We start from the raw sequence: 20,386 nt of genomic DNA on the forward strand, positions 1-20,386 counted from the left end.
TGGTCTGGGAGGCGCTGAAGGCGGTGGTCAGAGGAGAGCTGATCGCCATTAGGGCACACAAGGAGAGGGGGGAGAGGAGAGAGAGGGAAAGGTTGGTGGGGGAGATGGTGAGGGTGGATAGGAGGGACGCGGAGGCCCCGGAGGAGGGATTGCTTAGGGAGCGGCGTAGCCTCCAGGCGGAGTTTGATTTGTTGACCACCCGGAAGGCGGAGGCGCAGTGGCGGAAGACGCAGGGGGCAGTATATGAATACAGAGAAATGGCGAGCCGGATGCTGGCGCACCAGATTCGGGAGCGAGAGGCAGCGAGGGAGATCGGGGGAGTTAGGGATGGGGGGCGGGAGCATGGTGCGAAGTGTGGTGGGTATCAATGGGATCTTCAGGGACTTCTACGAGGAACTGTACCGGTCTGAGCCCCCACTGGAAGAGGGAGGGATGGGTCGCTTCCTGGACCGGCTGAGGTTTCAGAGGGTGGAGGAGGGGCAGGTGGCGGGGTTGGGGGCGCCGGTCGGTTTGGAGGAGTTGGTCAAAGGGATAGGGAACATGCAGGCGGGGAAGGCACCGGGGCCGGATGGGTTCCCGGTTGAATTTTCCAAAAAGTATGCGGACCTGCTGGGCCCGCTGTTGGTAAGGACCTTCAACGAGGCAAGGGAAGGGGGGGCTCTGCCCCCGACAATGTCTAGAGCGCTGATTTCCCTGATCCTGAAGCGGGACAAGGATCCCCTTCAGTGTGGGTCATATAGGCCGATCTCATTCTTAAATGTAGATGCAAAGTTGCTGGCAAAGATTTTGGGCATGAGGATAGAGGACTGTGTGCCGCAGGTCATACACGAGGATCAGACGGGGTTCGTGAAAGGGAGGCAGTTGAATACTAATGTACGGAGGCTCTTGAATGTTATAATGATGCCGGCGATGGAAGGGGAAGTGGAGATAGTGGCGGCGATGGATGCGGAGAAGGCCTTTGATAGGGTGGAGTGGGGGTACCTGTGGGGGGTGTTGAAAAGGTTCGGGTTTGGGGAGGGGTTCGTCAGGTGGGTGAGGCTGCTATATGAGGCCCCGGTGGCGAGTGTGGCCACGAACAGAAGGAGGTCAGAGTATTTCCGGCTACACCGGGGGATGAGGCAGGGGTCCCCCCTGTCCCCCCCTGCTCTTTGCGCTGGCGATTGAACACCTGGCCATGGCGTTGAGGGAGTCGAGGAACTGGAGGGGGCTGGTGCGGGGTGGGGAGGAGCATCGGGTGTCGCTCTATGCGGATGATTTGCTGCTATATGTGGCGGACCCGGTGGGGGGAATGCCGGAGGTGATGAGGATCCTTAGGGAGTTTGGAGATTTCTCCGGGTACAAGCTTAATATGGGGAAGAGCGAGTTGTTCATAGTGCACCCGGGGGACCAGGAGGGGGATTGGTGAGCTCCCGCTAAAAAGGGCGGAGAGGAGTTTCAGGTACCTGGGGGTCCAGGTGGCTAGGAGCTGGGGGGCCCTACATAAGCTTGACTTCACAAGGCTGGTGGAGCAGATGGAGGAGGAATTTAAGAGGTGGGACGTGCTGCCACTCTCCCTGGCGGGTAGGGTGCAGTCAGTTAAAATGACGGTGCTCCCGAGGTTCTTGTTCCTGTTCCAATGCCTCCCCATCCTGATCCCTAGGGCCTTCTTCAGGAGGGTTAACAGGAGCGTTATGGGGTTTGTGTGGGCGCAGAAGACCCCAAGGGTAAGAAGTGTGTTCCTGGAGCGGTGCAGGGATGTGTGTGTGTGGGGGGGGGGGGGGGGGTTGTTGGCGCTGCCTAACCTCTGTGGCTATTATTGGGCCGCCAACGTGGCGATGGTGCGTAAGTGGGTGATGGAGGGGGATGAGGTGGTATGGAAGAGGCCGGAGATGGCGTCCTGTGTGGGCACGAGCCTGGAGGCACTGGTGACAGCGCCGCTGCCGCCTCCTCCAACGAGGTATACCACGAGCCCGGTGGTGGCGGCTACCCTCAAAATTTGGGGGCAATGGAGACGTCACAGGGGGGAGGTGGGGGCCTCGGTGTGGTCCCCGATTCGGGGGAACCACCGGTTTGTCCAGGGGAGGATGGACGGAGAGTTTCTGAGCTGGCACAGGGTAGATATTAGAAGGATGGGGGACCTGTTTGTGGACGGGAAGTTCGCGAGCCTGGGTGAGCTGGAGGAGACGTTTGGGCTCCCCCTGGGGAACACCTTCAGATATATGCAGGTAAGGGCGTTTGTTCGGCGGCAGGTGGTGGAGTTCCCACTGTTGCCGCCACGCGGGGTCCAGGACAGGGTGCTGTCGGGGATGTGGGTTGGAGAGGGGAGGATCTCGGCCACGTATCAGGTGATGCAGGAGGAGGAGGAGGCCTCGGTGGAGGAGCTAAAGGGTAAGTGGGAGGAGGAGTTGGGTGAGGGGATTGACGAGGGGATGTGGGCAGATGCCCTGGGAGGGTGAACTGAGCGCGAGGCTCAGCCTCATACAATTTAAGGTGCTGCAGAAGGCTCACATGACCGGGGCATTTATAAGCCGGCTCTTTGGGGGCGAGGACAGGTGTGTTAGGTGCTCAGGGAGCCCAGCAAATCACACCAACATGTTCTGGGCTTGCCCAGCGCTGGAGGAATTTTGGAAGGGCGTAGCGAGGACGGTGTCGAGGGTGGTAGGTTCCAGGGTCAAGCCGGGCAGGGGGCTCGCAATATTTGGGGTGGCAGAGGAGCCGGGAGTGCAGGAGGCGAAAGAGGCCGGTATTCTGGCCTTTGCGTCCCTGGTAGCCCGGCGAAGGATTCTTCTTCATAGTGCACCCGGGGGACCAGGAGGGGGATTGGTGAGCTCCCGCTAAAAGGATGCGAGGCCCCCAAGCGTGGAATCCTGGATCAACGATATGACAGGGTTTATTAAATTGGAGAGGGTGAAATTTGCCTTAAGGAGATCGGTGCTAGGGTTCTTCAGGCGGTGGCAACCGTTCCTAGACTTCTTGGCAGAACGTTAGAAGATAGTCAGCAGCAGCAGCAACCCGGGGAGGGGGTTTTGTTGTTGATATTTTGTGAAAATTTGAATAAAAATTATTTTTTTTAAAAAAATATATTGATTCCTACTTTTTGTTTTAGGAAGCGGTCCTACGCAATCAATTAGGACCCTGTAAAAGGTTCCTCAAATGCTGGAATGGGTATTAAGGGCGCTGGTTTTATTACTGCTTGAGGTTTCCCAATCACTTGACATGTGTGACATGATTGACAAAATGTAACTACATCTTTATGTAGTCCAGACCAATAAAAATGTTTCTAGATTTTAGCTTGAGTTTTCCTTATCCCCAAATGACCTCCCACTGGTACCACATGTGCAACTCGCAACAACTCCTTTCTATACCCTACCAGCAATACTACTTGATGAACTTCTGCCCACTTTTCATCTGCCTGCATATGTACAGGTCTCCATTTTCTCATCAAGACATCATTTTTACGGTAATAACACTCTGGTATACTCTCAGATTCCTCTTCCGTATATGCTTTCTCATATATCTGTTTTATTTCCATAACTTTCTGTTGTAACTCTGCCAATTTTCCTGAACTAAAAATATCTGCCTCATCCTCCACCTGTTCTTGTTCTTTTTCAACCATCTGATCAAAATTTGTTTCTGACTATTGCATTTCAACGTCATCTTCACTCTTTGATTTCTCCTCTTGTCTTAACCTGTGACTTTGCTACCTTGTTACCACACAATCTGGAAAAATCGCAGGATATTCGTCCTTCAACACTTCAGTTGTCTGATCAACCACAGTAAGCATCACTCCCACCTGCGATCCAGCTATATCATGACCCAAGATGAACTGTATTCCTAGACAAGATAGTTTCTCTATTACTCCTACTACCACTTCACCACTCTTCACTGGACTTTCCAACCGTATCTTATATAATTGAACGCTACTCCTCTCACCCTGAATTCCACATATTACCACCTTTTCTGGCAACATTCTTCCCAAACTACATAACTCCTCATCTCTTACCATTAAAGATTGACTAGCTCCCGTATCTCTTAAAATTGTGACTTCTTTACCTGCTCCTCCTGATACACGAGAAAACTTTACCCACACAAGCAAATTCTTTAAAGACATCTGGCACCTTCTTATCCATCACCTCTTGATCAGGCTGTACAATCTTTTGCACTTTCTTTGCTTCACTTGGGCTTTCCTTTGCCACTCTAACAAACCCCGTTTTATCCTGTTTTACCACATCAGCCTTCCCAATGCTTTTCTTCAACCGCCAACGCTGTGACTTTACATGGCCTCGTTTATTACAGCAAAAACATTTGAAACTTTTCATTTCTTTTCCACCCTCCTGGATTTCCTTTTAAATCGGAGGTACACTCTCCTTATTATCTCCCATCAGATCACCTTTACCTTTACCACTTGAGTATTTCTCATGTCCCCAGTTTCTATCCCTCACAGGCTGAAACTGATGTTGGAAACCAAACTTTGATTTATGAACCAATTCATAATCATCTGTCATTTCTGCCGCTAATCTCGCAGTTTTAACCCTCTGCTCTTCCACGAGTTCTCACTACATCAGGAATTGAATTTTTAAACTCCTCCAAAAGTATAATTTCTCTGAGAGCTTCATACATTTGATCTATTTTCAAAGCCCTTATCCACCTATCAAAATTACTCTGTTTGATCCTTTCAAACTCCATGTATGTTTGACCAAATTCTTTCCTTAAATTTCTAAACCTTTGTCTGTAGGCTTCAGGCACTAGTTCATATGCACCTAAGATGGATTTTTTCACCTCCTCATACGTCCCAGATACCTCCTCCGGTAGTGATGCAAACATTTCACTAGCTCTACCTACCAGCTGTGTTTCAGTCAGTAACACCAACATGTCCTGTGGCCATTTCATTTGTTTAGCTACCTTCTCAAATGAAATGAAAAAGGTTTCCACCTCCTTCTCATCAAACCTTGGCAATGCTTGGACATATTTAAATAGATTCCCACCAAGCCTTCACTTTGACCCTCTTTCCCACTATCCTCATCACTATCATCCAACTGTACGTTTCCCTTTATGTCTGCCAATTTTAACTGACTAGTCATGTTTCATGGCCATTTTCTGAAGTTCAAACTCTCTTTATCTTTTTCCCATATCTGTATCTCCCTTTCCTTTTCTTTTTGTTCTGCTAGGGCTATTCTTTCTTTTCTCCTTTCTTCTCTCTCCTTTTCTTTTTCCTCTCTCTCTCTTTCGTATTCAAGTTGCTTTAATTCTTTCTCATGTTCCATTTGTTTAATTTGCAACTGAATTTTTGCCATTTCCAACGAGTCAAACTCAATCTCAGGCAACTTTAAATGCTTAGCCACCGCCATAATTACCTCATCTTTTCGCATTTTATCAGGTAATGTTAGCTGCAATGTTTTTGCCAAATCCGTAAGGTCCGTAAGGTACTGCGTGTAACCGTCTCCACCCCCAAAAACTTCAGAGCCTCTGAAAGAGCCATTGTCCACAACACACTCCCCACTTAAAACTAAAATACCGCACCTGAAAAGCGACCACAATATGCTCACCCCTCACTGTCTTTAAGTTCACTAAGACAATCCAATAGATAGATTTTTATCCCCCTCGGGCCCCCAATTGTTGTGGGTCAGGGTTTAGAGAATCCCAAAGTGTATCATGGAGTTCACCTGACCCACAACATTTAATAGATTGTGGTATGGGGAGCACACGGCTCACTCTACCGGGATAGTACAGCAGAAATGGACCAGTATTTTTTAAAACAAAACAATGTTTATTCTATGAACTCAAGTTAACCTTTTTAAAAACAAACAGTGAATATCTTAGCAACCATTAATTCAAAGATAACCCCCCAAAGAATACAACACTAAGTAACCTGTATGCTGTCCTGTTACACCCAAAAGACTTAACAAACCTTTAAACAGAAGCACATCAGAGTTTACATTCAATATTGAAAACATTTATAATTCTGAATTCACCAAATGATTAAGAGATAGTCCTTCATGGCGGAGAGCTCAACAATACAGCGGCTTTGGTTGACTTCAGCTGCAACACACTGAAAAATGAAACCAAAAACAGACACACCCAAGCTTTTCTCAAAGTGAAACTAAAAAGCAGAACCAGAGCTCAGCTCCACCCACACTCTGACATCACTGCAATAACATGAACAGCCAAACATTTCTTAAAGGTACCTTTCTTAAACACCCATTTCTTAAAGGTACTCTCACATGACACTATTAGAGAGAAAAAGGTACACAACCAGTGATTATATTATGATAACAGCATTCTTCTCTCTAATCAAAGTGTTAGGCAACTCTTCCCTCCATCTTCCTCCTCTCGTCCACCTTCTATTTGAACAGAAACCGTTGCCCAATGACTACGACCAGCTCACCAGCACCTCAACTGCATATGACCCATGACAGTATACAACCACAGCAGCGTACTTGAGCACCTGTTAATATATCTTTTTTCCTGGGTGCTGGTAGTTTACCCAGTGTCTGTCTTCTTTTCAAATCTTTCTGATCAATAGATACAGGATAGGTCTGCAAGCTGTCAAGGTGGTTACCACCCTCCCTGTTGTCAACAGAAAAGCTGACCTCGAGCCAGATTACATCATATTGAGTGTCACATCCTGGTCCTTACCAAACAATTGCATAGAAAAGAGGATGTACAAGATGCTTTCCAAAAGCTTAGGAATGTCAATATGGCTGCCTGAACTAAGACTATTTGGCGATCACAGTTTAGGAATCATTTTTAAGAGGGAGAATCAATGCTGCTTAGAAGATCCTACAAATCCGGAAAATACTCACTTATTAAAGATCCCACTTTCTTACAGTTCCCCACTTTGAGAATTAAATATACTTACGGCCTCGCAACTAATTTGTATATAACATTTATTTCTAAAATACAAGCCGTCTCTCTCATTTCCTGATTACGTAACGTAGATAACATACTACAGTTACTAGAATTATCAGATTAAGTGGTTTTACAGTTTGAGAAGGAAATAACCTTCAGGCAGGACTTTCACCGGAAATTACACCAGCCCCTGTCAGGAGTTGAGACTTTTGGCTGTCTGGGTGCATCCACCGCAATGGGTCCCACCACGGCAGGGCTGGAAATTCAGAGATTTTAATCCGAGATCGTGGCTAACTCGGGCGCAAAATCGCCCCCAAGTTCAACTATTATTTGTAGATGAATGTAACAACTATTTGCACACAGCAACCTCTACAAACAATAAATGACCTCATGATCAATTTTTAATGCTGCTGGCAGAGAATGTTTGTCAGGGCATTTGTACAATTTGCTGTTCTTTTTCGAAGAAGTCCAAAAGGTCTTTAATATCCAGTCAAGTAGATGTTAAGACCTTAGTTTAATGCTTCATTCGAAACATGGAACCACCCAACAACACTGCAGTAAACTGCCCAGATAGGTGCCCTGGAGTCAACAATCTTCTAAGTAGAGTTGATATACCACACAAGACATGCAATAAACTGCATCTTAATCTTGCGTTTAAAGTGACAATATTGTTTTCACAGGTCCTGGTCTCAGGAGTAGTTATAGCCACTTCTTTATTTGATATTCCAGTGTTTAAAAATATTGAGCTGATATCACCCAAGAGAAGAAAACTTTTTTTAAAATTTAGAGTACTCAATTCTTTTTTTCCAATTAAAGGGCAATTAAGCGTGGCCAATCCACCTAGCCTGCACATCTTTTTGGGTTGTGGGGGTGAGACCCATGCAAACACAGGGAGAATGTGCAAACTCCACAAGGATAGTGACCCAGGGCCAGGATCGAACATGGGACCTCAGCGTCGTGAGGAAGCAGTGCTAACCACTGCCGCCACCGTGCTGTCCCTACCCTGGTCTTTTACATGTCAAATTAATTCCTCCTTTATTAATTTACGGGATATGGCCGTCACTGTCTAAGCCAGCATTTATTGCCCATCCTGAGTTTCCCTTCAAGGTGGTGGTGAGCTCTGGAACCGCTGCAGTCCATGTGGTGTAGGTACAACCACAGTGCGGTTAGGGAAGGAATGCCAGAATTTTGACCCAGTGATAGTTAAGGAACGGCGATATATTTCCAAGTCAGGATGGTGAAGGGTGGTGGGGGTGGGGTTCCCTGGTATCTGCTGCTCTTGTCCTTCTCGATGGTAGTGGTCGTAGGTTTGGAAGGTGCTGGGCAAAGAACCTTGGTGAGTTCCTGCGGTGCACCTTGTAGATGATACACATGGCTGCCAATGTTTGTCTGTTGCATTTTTGTGAAAGGTGTGCAATCAAGCGGGCTGCTTTGTCCTGTATGGTGTTGAGCTTCCTGAATATTGTTGGAGCTGCATTCATCCAGGCAAGTGGAGAGTAGAATATAGAACATACAGTGCAGAAGGAGGCCATTCAGCCCATCGAGTCTGCACTGACCCACTTAAGCCCTCACGTCCACCCTATCTCCGTAACCCAATAACCCCTCCTAACCGTTTTGGACACTAAAGGCAATTTAGCATGGCCAATCCACCTAAGCTGCACGTCTTTGGACTGTGGGAGGAAACCGGAGCACCCGGGAGAAACCCAAGCAGACACTGGGAGAATGTGCAGACTCCGTACAGACAGTGATCCAGCGGGGAATCGAACCTGGGACCCTGGCGCTGTGAAGCCACAGTGCTGCCCATAGTATTCCATTACACTCCGGACTTGTGCCTTGCAGATGGTGAACAGGCTTTGGGGAGTCGGGCGAGTTCACTCGCCACAAGATTCTTCGCCTTTGACCTGCTGTGGCAGTGACAGTATTTATATGGCTAGCACAGTTCAGTTTCTGGTCAATGGTAACCCCATGGATGTTGATAGTGGGGAAATCAGTGATGGTAATGCCATTGAATGTCAAGGGGCGATGGTCGTTGTCTGACACTGGTGTGGGGAGAATGTTACTTGCTATTTGTCAGCACAAGCCTGGATATTGTCCAGGATCAGCTGCATTTGGACATGGAATGCTTCAGTATCTGAGAAGTTGCAAATGGTGCTGAACATTGTGCAGTTATCAACGAACATCCCCACTTCTGACCGTATGATGGAAGGAATATAAAGTTGCCATAGTCCCAGATGACCATAGGCTGCTTTCCCATTTGAGGGGGAGAGCTGACTGGTGGTGATTTAACCTGAGGATAACCACACCTCAGGTGAGAGGCAAGATTAAGAAGGCAGGCCTTCATGAAAAACCTCAGCCGGTGCAGAAATTAAATCTGCGCTCTTGGCCTTGCTCTGTATTGCAAGCCAGCTGTCTAGCCAACTGAGCTAAACTGGTTCCCAAAGGAAGGAAGGCCATTGATGAAGCAGCTGAAAATGTTTAGGCCTAGGATGCTACCCTGAGGAACTCCTGCAGTGATGTCCTGGAACTGAGGGGAAAAGACCTCCAACCACCACAACCATCTTCCTTTGTACCTTGTATGACTCCAACCAGCAGAGGTTTTTCCCCCTGATTCCCACTGACTCCAGCTTTGCTAGGACTCCTTGATGCCATACTCAGTCAAATGCTGTCTTGATGACAAGGGCAGTCACTCTCACCTCACCCCCGGCGTTCAGCTCTTTTGTCCATATTTGAACCAAGGCTGTAATAAAGTCAGGAGCTGAGTGACCCTGGCGGAACCCAAATTGAACATCAGTGAGCCGGTTATTGCTTAAGTGCCATTGATAGCACTGTTCATGACCCCCTTCCTTCACTTTCATGATAATCGAGAATGGATTGATGGGGCTGGGTTGGATTTATCCTGCTTCTTATGTACAGGATATACCTGTGCAAGTTTGCACATTGCCAGGTCGATGCCAGTGTCGGAACTATACTGCAACAGCTTGGCTAGGGGCGCAGCAAGGTTTGGAGCACAGGACTATTATGGAATATTGCCAGGGTTCACAGCCTTTGCAGAACCCAGTGCCTTCTGCCCTTTCTTGATATCACTAGGAGAGAATCGAATTGGCAGGAAACTGACATTTGTAATGCTGGGAATCTCCAGAGGAGGCCGAGAGGGTGCATTTCATCATTTCCTATGTCCAATAACAATCCAGAATTTCCCAGAAAACCAGTTCAACCTTAGCAATGGAGCTACGTGCATCTCCAAAACGTTACTTCTTGGCTTCTTACTCCAATCTTCCTCTTGAATTAGGAAGTTATTTTACCTTATAGCTGAAAGAGTAGTTGAGTATAAGTAGAAGAAAGTGATGTATAAACTCTTATGGCGTGCTGGGCAAGCCACATCTTGAGAGAGGCTGGAATTCTTCAGTCACTGGAGGGACAGTCTGTAACACTGGTTGTTAGCATCAGAAGCCTTAATATGAAGAAGCACGAGAGAAACTTAGTTTTTTTTGGATTCACAAGGGATGGCATGATCTTAGAGCAGTACAAAAAGATATTGAGCAGTAAATCTGGTCTGATATAATTCCGCCCCTGGCACGTATCCCACATCAATCTAGTTCGTCATCTGCAGTCCCAATCCTCTCAAACTCTTGAGCATATGTTCCCATATGCCTTTGCTAAAAATGTCAATATTCTGACGTCCTATAATTCACCATCTTTCTCACTTAATTAAATGAAAATCGCTTATTGTCACGAGTAGGGTTCAATGAAGTTACTGTGAAAAGCCCCTAGTCGCCACATTCCGGCGCCTGTTCGGGGAGACTGGTACGGGAATTGAACCGTGCTGCTGGCCTACTTGGTCTGCTTTAAAAGCCAGCGATTTAGCCCAGTGTGCTAAACCAGCCCCAGTGCATCTTCAAACAATCGGAATTCTAGCTCCTGCAGCTCAGTGATCTGCCTCGTGAAACATGACCCTCGATCCATGTCACCATGTTAATGAGATTGTGCTATGTAACCAATCCAACTATATTTCTCCTAAACGTAATCAAGTCAAAGGAATTGGAAAACGTTATGTTATTAAATTATTTACAATTTTAAAAGGGGATATTTCCCTTACCCAGTTGTTCCAGGTGTGCGGAATTCCACCCTTGTATACAATCAACAGCTGGTTTCAGATACCTTAGCAAACATATCGAAATTTACCACCTTATGCCAAAGGAATTCTTTCACTCCACACCGGTAAGCACTCACAAAATTAACATGGTGTGGATAAACATTTTTGCCCATCTTCGCGACCTACTTCACCTGTGCATCAAGCAAACACCTAAAAATTCCACAACATGCACCTCCCACGTTCCACTGGGTGGAAAACGGGTCACATATACACCAAAAAAGCCACCAGCTCCCTAACAATAGGGAGGGCTCAGTCACCTAAAATGCTAAATAGTACTAGTGGACAGCTCACATCGTGGCCCGATTCCTTCTCCTGCCAACATAACCCAACTGTTAGTTACGGAAACTAGGACCTCCCTCCTACGATTTTTGCACACCCTACTAGAGAAACTAGAGAGTCCGAACCTCAAGTTGAAGAGATAAAAATAAATTCTCAGAATGTTATGTGAAAAGGAAGAAATAAGTGAAAGTAATTGTGGATCAATTGGAGGCAGGTAAGAAGCGAAGCTATGGTTGGAGGCGAAGTGGGAGCGGCGGTGGCGGGTTCTGGGCCTGGACTTGGCTTTTTAGTTACTGCCTCTTCATAGCCAGCTCTCTGGACTTCAGGCATATGCGGACCAGGCATGCACCACCAGGCATGTAGGATCAGGCACGCAGGACCAGGCACGCAGGACAACAGATATACTTCCTCCGGAAACTAAGGAAATTTGGCATGCCCACATTGACTCTTACCAATTTTTACAGATGCACCATAGAAAGCATCCTTCTGGCTGCATCACAACCTGGTATGGCAACTGCTCAGCCAAAGATCGTAAGAAACTATAGAGAGTCGTGAACACAGCCCAGTCCATCACGCGAACCCGCCTCCCATCCATTGACTGCCTGCACCTCCCGCTGCCTTGGGAAAGTGGACAGCATAATCAAAGACCCTTCTCATCTGGGTTATTTACTCTTCCAACGTCTTCCATCGGGCAGGCGATACAAAAGTCTGAGAACACGCACTAACAGGTTAAAAAACAGCTTCTTCCGCACTGTTACCAGATTCCTGAATGACTCTCTTATGGACTGAACTCACACATCTTCTCTACTGAGTAAGTCTCACTCCTGTATGCTTCACCTGATGCCTGTGTCTATGTATTTGCATTGTGTATTTATGTATGTCCTATGTTTTTTCATGCATGGAATGATCTGTCTGGACTGTATGCAGAACAATACTTTTCACTGTACCTTGGTACACATGACAATAAAACAAATCCAAATGAATTTGTCAACATGTATTATGAGACGGTGGACAAATGGAGAAGAGTATTAATCAAATTGTACCTGGACGCAGCGACCTTAGTGTGGAACGGTAATGCAATATCGGGCCATGAAACACGGCTGACGTTTTTGAAATGTTGCCCTCAAGCAATAACATGCTGGATTGTCAGCTAGTTCATGGGCAAGCTACTCAAGGACAGGCCACTGTGCTTGTGGTCAGTCACCTGTGGAACAGTTAAATTTGAAGGAAATAAATAGAGTTACTTCAATCAAAATTTCATACTTATAGCACAAGTAACTCCACAACATAGTGTGGAAAATTGCAAGTGATTGTTTTTGCTTTCAGGGCTGGGCCAGCAGACACAGTTATAATGAATGAGTAATTGAATTGAAGCGCCAGCAGATACACTGTTATAATGAATGAGTAATTGAATTGACGGGTCAGCAGACACACTGTTATAATGAATAATTGAATTGACACTGCTTTGGATTTATGTCTATGGTAAATGGTGCAAAAGGTGAAAGAATAAATAGTGCAGAAACTGTGCGAAGCATTGTGACCAGAGTGACAGAAAGAAGGGAAAAGAAAATTTGGATCATTTTCCCATAGAGAAGCGGAACGCTTTCATAAGTTTCATAAGAAACTTTCATAAGTCAAGCACTTAATTCCAGGAATCAGCTTATTGTACCTTCTCAAAACAGCTTCCAATGCAAGTATATCCCACCTCAAGTAAGGTGGCCAATACTGTACACAGTACTCTAGGGGTGGTCCCACCAATACATGCTACAATTGTAGCGAAACATTCCTACTTTGATACGCCAGTCCCCCTGCAATAAATAAGACAACTTTCCACTTGCTTTCCTAATCACATACTGTACCTGCATGTCATTTTTTAAAATTCATGTACAAGGACACCTAAATCCCCTGTACTACAGCATTCTGCAGTCTTTCTCGATTTAAATATTCTTCTTTTCTATTCTTTGTGCCAAAGCGGACAATCTCACATTTTCCCACATAATATTCCATGCCAAATATTTTCTTACAAACTTCACCTATCTACATCCCTGTGCAGACTCAGAGTGGGATAACGGGAGGAGCCAGGTCTGTAGCAGACAGAAGTAATTAGTTTATGGAAGCTGAGAACTGAACAGCAGCTTTTGACATAAGGATGTCAGATACAGATTTAAATCGGACAGATATGGATCTGCAGGATGTTTACTGAAAGCATCTCTCTCTCTCTCTCTCTCTCTCTTCAAGCAGTCATTTAAAGCAACCCTTTATCCAGAAGCCAAAGTCGGAAAGTAATCCTGTGTTTGCTAACTTTATTCAGAGGTGGGTACCCACCTGTGATGGGTTTTGCTTGATTGGAGATAGAGAAGGTATCAGCTAGGAGTTAAAGTATTTTATTTTATTGTTTAGCATTGTTTAACTGGTAAATGTAAGCTATGTTTCTGCGATATTAAGGTACTTTAATACTGTGTTAATAATAAAGTTTGTTTGAATATACCATATCCGTATTGGTGCCTGGAATCACTCCTGGAGTGAAGTATCCTTTCCTCACAGTTCTACAAGTTAAAAAAGTATCCTAGCAAATGTTGGGGTTTGCTCCAGGATTGTAATATAAGAGTACATTTTTTTTTACAATTACAAATGACACAAAAATAAAATCCAGAAATACTGGGAACCAAGAGTTAAGTGAGAAATTTGAATTAATAATTAGCAAACAAGTAATACTGCAGAAAATGGGACAGGTGGAAAACAAATTCCTTGCGCCCGACAGCCTACATCTAAAGGCTTTCAAAGAAATGACTACAGAAATTGTAGGTGGACTGGTTTGGAATTTCCAGAATTTCCTAAATTCCCAAATGGTCCCTGTGGATTAGAAGGCAGCAATTGCGGTGCAGCTATTAAAGGAGAGAGAGAGCAAATTGGGAATTACAGGCCAATTAGCTTGAAAGCAGTATTAGAGAAAATGCTAGAATTGATGATTAAGTATGTGATAATATGATTTGACAGAGTTAACACAGATTTATGGAAGAGAAATCGTGTTTGAAACATCTGCTAGCTTTTTTGTAGCGATAACTAAGATGGGCGATGAGGAACCAGTGGATGTTGTGTATTAGGAATTTTAAAAAGCATTCAATATCCACACAAGAGGTTATGACACACAATTAGGGTACTTGGTGATTAGTTAACAGAAAGAAAACCAGAGTAGGAATAAACAGGTCATTTCAGGTTGCAACTAGTGGGATACCACAAAGCTCGGTTCCTGGGCTTTTTTCTACTCCAGAAAGCCCAGTGGTGAAGGACAGAGCTAAAGCCAATATCTACGCACTTAAACAAATAGGATTTTATTACAAGGAATACACATTGTAAACATGATTAAGATAATGCTGAATTTGCTCCACTTGCCTGGATGAGTGCAGCTCCAACAACAATTAAAGCTTGACACCATCCAGGTCAAAGCAGCCCACTTGATTGCAACCCCTTCCACAAACATTCAATCCCACCACCATCGGGAAAACAGTGGAATCCGTGTGTACCATCTACAAGGTGCATTGCAGGAACTCACCAAGGTTAATGCAGCACCTTCCAAACCCATGACCACTACCATCTAGAAGGACAAGGGCAGCAAATACCTATACACCACCACCTGGAAGTTCCCCTTCAAGTCACTGACCATCTGGACTTGGAAAGATATCACTGTTCCTTCACTATCACTGGGGGACCCCTCATAGTGAGTTGCGGCTTTGGGGGGGGGGGGTTCACATCGGGTGCTCCAGAGATTGGAACACCATTTAAAAATGGTGTCCCAATCTCCCGCTACACTGAGAAGTTCCAGAGAGCAGAGCTCCTCAGTGCAAAAGACAGGACTATGTACAGCCTCAGCCGTGCGTTCCCCACGGAGACCCCCAATCTAACCCGAATGCCGTTCGATAACGTTGTGTTTCTCAGCACTGCGGGTGCAAGGAAACACACGGCTAAACGTGCTCACTATGGGTCTTTGTTCCCATTTAGTTAAATCGTGCCCCCTATCTCATGCTGCATATTGCATAGTTAATTAATCACAGGAGTAAAGCTCCTTACAACCAAATTCAGCATTATCTTAATCATCTTCCTCAATTCTCTTCATCATGCATCATTGAGGACCATCTCCTCACTTTGGGCAGTTCACCACAATGATACCATGAATCACACCTAAAGCACCTGTGAACTCTTCCGCAGACATTCCTGGGATTCATTCACCCATTACTGCTGTTCCAATTCTGTCTTCTGCTGCAGTAGCCAAGTTTGTTCAAAGTGATTTCATCTTCATCCTATCAGTTTTTAATCCTGCTGTTATACTGACAGCTATACCTGGTTTCTGAATGGTTTCAATATTGCTGCTGAGTGTGTAACTGACCTAACCTTGATGAGGCTGTTTCCATTTGTCCGACTCGAGATAGCCGGTATAGTTCAATTTCAAACCTGTTTTTAAGAACTATTTACAAAGACCTCAGGGTAAGCACATGGTATTCAGGACAGTCTGTTGTTCTTTTGGAGCCTCTTGGGCATTTGTCTACTGATGTCACACTCACATCATTAATATGATCATGGCTGCATTAACATATTCATTGACTGATTACTGTACATGAATTAATTGAAAATTCAGTAATCACGGAGTCTGCTATTCTTTGTGCCATAGTGAAATGTCTGTTTCTCCAGGAACCTTTTTAAGATAGCAGGCACCTTATTCAACATAGTCTGCTTCTATGAGAATCTAAAATCAATTTGAATTTGTATTCTTTGCACACACTTCAGTAATTTAAATGTGAGCATTGATCCAAGGACCCCCAAATAGGACTTCACCAACCTCTCATACAATCCGTTAAAGTCCATGATATATTCTTCCATGGAATGACCAACTGATTTCTGAAATCAAGCCATTTTGACAGCACCATAGAAGCATTCAACAAATCACCTTTCTTAGAGATTTTATCCAGGACCTCTTAAGGCCCAAACCTTCATCATGGTCCATCTCACAAAATACTTTTTACTTCTGCTTTTATTTCTTGGAGGAAGCTACAACAGCAAGGTCATATTGTGTTTTCTCTTTGGCAGTCATAACCCATCACCATGTCTCCATTTCATTCTTCACTGGTTATATGGGGCGGGATTCTCCGACCCCCCGCCGGGTCAGAGAATCGCTGGGGGGGGGGGGGGGGGGGCCTGAATCCCGCCCCCGCCAGCCACCGAATTCTCCGGCGCCAGAGATTCGTCAGGGGCGGGAATCGTGCCACGCAGGTCGGCGGGACCCCCGGCGATTCTCCGGCCCGCAATGGGCCGAAGTTGCGCTGCTGTCATACCAGTCCCGCCGACGGGAATTAAACCACCTCAATACCAGTGGGACTGGCGGCGCGGGCGGGCTCCCGGGGGGGGGGGGGGGGGGGGGGGGGGGGCGATCTGGCCCCGGGGGGTGCCCCCACGCCGGCCTGGCCCGCGATAGGGGCCCACCGACGCAACGCTCCCGCGCATGCGCGGACTTCCGCTGGCCGGCGGAGCCCCTTCAGCCCCGGCTGGCATGGCGCCAAAGGCCTTTCCCGCCGACCGGCGGCACGCCAACCACTCCGGCGCGGGCCTAGCCCCTCAAGGTGAGGGCTTGGCCCCTAAAGATGCGGATTTCTCCGCACCTTTGGGGCGGCCCGACGCCGGAGTGGTTCCCGCCACTCCATCCCGCTGGGACCCCCGCCCCGCCAGGTAGGGGAGAATCCCGGCCCTGGTTCACACTCTGAGAATATTGGGAGGGTTATCATTCCTCAATTTACACTCGATTTTCTACCGTTTTCCACAATGACCGTTATCACTTTAGGTCTACACATAACTTTTTCTTAGTTTCCGACCGTCATCTGTGACCCATGTTTTGTTCCAAAAAGCCTACTGGTAAAGGCTAGAACTAAAGCCAATCTTTACAGACTTTTATTGAAATTACAAACACGCACCTCTTAACACACCAGCACAGTTTCAGTCCAACCACATTTATAGGAACACAAGTGAATCCCCAGTTAATGGTGTCATGTGAGAGTACCTTTAAGAAATGGGTGTTTATAAATGGGTGTGTATATACATATCTGTAGTGAGAGTACCCTTAGGAAATGGGTGTTTATTACTGCAGTGATGTCAGAGAGTGGGTGGAGCTGGGCTGTCTGTCAGCTTTTTACTTTTGTTTTAGGCTCTTTGCTACAGGGTGTGTTCTATATCGTTTTCAGAGCTGGATAGCTGCAGTCACAGTCAGAAGGTGTATTAGAGTCTCTTTGTAATCTAAAGACTGTAAATCGATCCTGGTGATTTAAAACTAATAACAGTAGTGACTTTAACCTGATGTGCTTCTGGTAAAAGATGTTTTAAGTATTATGGATGTTAAAAGGAAAGCTGGAAGGATTAATTAGTGTTGTCTACTTTGGGGGTTGTATTTGAATTAATGGTTGCTAAGATGTTCACTGTATGTTTTAAAAAGGTTAACTTGAGTTCATAGAATAAACATTATTTTGCTTTAAAAAATACTTTTCCATTTCTGCTGTACCACACCTGTAGAGTGGGCCGTGTGCTCCCCATACCACAATCTATTAAAAGTTGTGGGTCAGGTGAACTCCATGATGCACTTTGGGGTTCTCTAAACCCTGGCCCATAACAATGGCCACTGTCAGCATACAATTAAACACGATTAATAAACAGTTAACAGACCTCAGTTAAACACGATTAATAAACAGTTAACAGACCTCAGTTATATACTATCGGCATCAATGAGTTAGATCAGTGTTTTTCAAACATTTTTTCCAGGGACCCACTTTTGCCAACTGGCCGACCTTTGGGACCTACGCTTTCTTACCTTTAATGCATTAGGTCCCGAGTCACTGGGTACAAACAAATACACAGACTGTATTTTCTGCAAGACTATTTTGTACTCATAATTTGGATGCATAAACACTTTTTCTCTCTGTGAAGAGTGCACCCTCCCCAACCACCAGTAAAATGTTGAAAATCCTGATTCTCCAGCTCCCAACATCACAGTCAAAAGTATTAGGAGCATATGTATGTTTTCTAGACACAATAAATTAACCAGACAATGTGTTTCTTGCACCAGCTGGGCACTGACTAACTAACAGGAAAGGACATACAGCGGCGAACACTGAAAAATTAGATTTCTCATAAAACATTCAATTTTTAAAATGATAAAATCCGTGGGAACACTATAAATTTTCCCAAGCTGCAGGATATTCAGATCCTGGTCCCTTGCCACGGTCAGATGATTGTGACAGTGTTGCATGCAGATGTTGTTCCAATATCTTGTGTAATAAGTATGTGGTTCAGAAAAACATCCAACCACACCCCATTGAAATCATACAAAACAGCCATTTAAATAAAATGCATCAGTGCTGGTACCATTATACTTGCTGTTCTAAACAGGGTTTTTCAAAGAATGGAGCTGGTGTATGTTTGCATGACCCTGTGTTGGATCTCTTTATGTCTTTGCTTTGGAATATCACAGGTGTCCACTGAAGAATACCTGCCAACTGCAGACTGGTGGGGCAGTTCATGGTGGTTAGCACAATTGCTTCACAGCTCCAGGGTCCCAAGTTCGATTCCTGCTTGGGTCACTGTCTGTGCGGAGTCTGCACGTTCTCCCAGTGTGTGCGTGGGTTTCCTCCGGGTGCTCCGGTTTACTCCCACAGTCCAAAGATGTGCAGGTTAGGTGGGTTGGCCATGCTAAATTGTCCTTAATGTCCAAAATTGCCCTTAGTGTTGGGTGGGGTTACTGGGATAGGGTGAAGGTGTGCGGTTGGGTAGGGTGCTCTTTCAGAGAGCCGGTGCAGACTCGATGGGCCGAATGGCCTCCGTCTGCACTGTACATTCTATGATATATCACCTGGATTTATTCCACCCAACCACAAGTTTGGTACCAGCAGGATGGATTACCCCAATGGGGCATTGACCGTTCCGATGGAACGGATGATTTTAACTCAAACACTAGCAATTTTAACATGATCACTGGCAATGGTAGCAACTCTCCCACCTGTTCCTTTCCAACCAGCAACAGCCGCACCTTCAAATACATTACTGCCGCGCTCCCCTGTACCATTTCTGAAATCGGTTTGGGGCAACGCAACTTCTGTTGAGGATTACCATAAAATACATCTGCTTCCCTCTGTAGCCCACACTCACAGCCTTCAGCTCTCCTATACGATTAATTGCCGCATCCGCCTCACTCCTAATCTATTCTCTCATTTCTTGCCTACATTCTATGTTCTTTGTCTGCCTGCTTTCATTGTGGTCCTTGCTGTAAACATTGTTGTGACCCTACACTCCGTGACTTTTCTGATACCCGCCCACAACTCACCCTCCACTTTGAAAAGCCCCGAGTTAGAGAAGGGAACAGAGTATCAATTAGTTGTTGACAAAGTTAGGTGGGAAAACAGGCAGTGAGGAGAATGCACGAAAGCAGTAAAAATTATATAGGCAGGTTAAGTGATTGAGCAAGAAGTTGGAAGATGGAATATAATGTGCAGAAGTAGCAAGTAGGTAGGAAAAACAGGGGGCTGGATTCTCCGAGCCTCCATGCCGCAATCGCGCTTGGCGCGGGGATGGAGAATGGGGCATCAGACCTTCGATCGGGTCCGACATCTTCCCGCAATTCTCTGGGAACCGGAGAATCACCACCAGTCGTGCGCGCGCGGTCGACGCGGTGCCAGTCAGGGGCCATTGAAAGAGGCCCCCGTGGCGATTCTCCGCCGGCAACTGGCCGAGTTCCCACTGACGTAGTTCACTCATGGTTCCACACGGTTGGCACTCGGAGTGGCGGCTGCGGACACAGTCCATGGTCGCCCTGGTGGGGGGACGGGGGATCTGTCACCGGGGGGGGGGCCTCCAGGACGGGCAGGCTCGCGATCGGGGGCCACCGATCGGCGGGCACCTGCGATGGGGGGGGGGGGGGGGGGGCTATATTGCACGGGGCCACCGCCGCATGTGCGGACCCATGGCCGGACGTGCAGTGCTCCGTATCGACAGTCTGACCTGCGAGCTGCATTTCAGGGCCCTGCTAGCCCGCTTCAAGCGGAGAATCACTCTGGACTTTCTAGTAAAAAGTCCAGAGTGATTCGTGCCCGTTTT

The 20,386-nt window shown here is 46.3% G+C and overlaps 1 protein-coding gene and 1 pseudogene across 4 annotated transcripts in view; one reads left to right on the forward strand and one right to left on the reverse strand.

Moving 5' to 3' along the window:
• LOC140425403 (Y+L amino acid transporter 2) overlaps positions 1-20,386 on the reverse strand; it is a 136,124-nt gene that overhangs the window by 92,407 nt on the left and 23,331 nt on the right. The window lies entirely within an intron of this gene.
• LOC140425656 (NTF2-related export protein 2 pseudogene) lies at positions 12,253-12,619 on the forward strand (annotated as a pseudogene).

The sequence above is a fragment of the Scyliorhinus torazame genome, chromosome 6, assembly GCF_047496885.1.
Source record: "Scyliorhinus torazame isolate Kashiwa2021f chromosome 6, sScyTor2.1, whole genome shotgun sequence".
In the NCBI taxonomy this organism is placed as follows: Eukaryota; Metazoa; Chordata; class Chondrichthyes; order Carcharhiniformes; family Scyliorhinidae; genus Scyliorhinus; species Scyliorhinus torazame.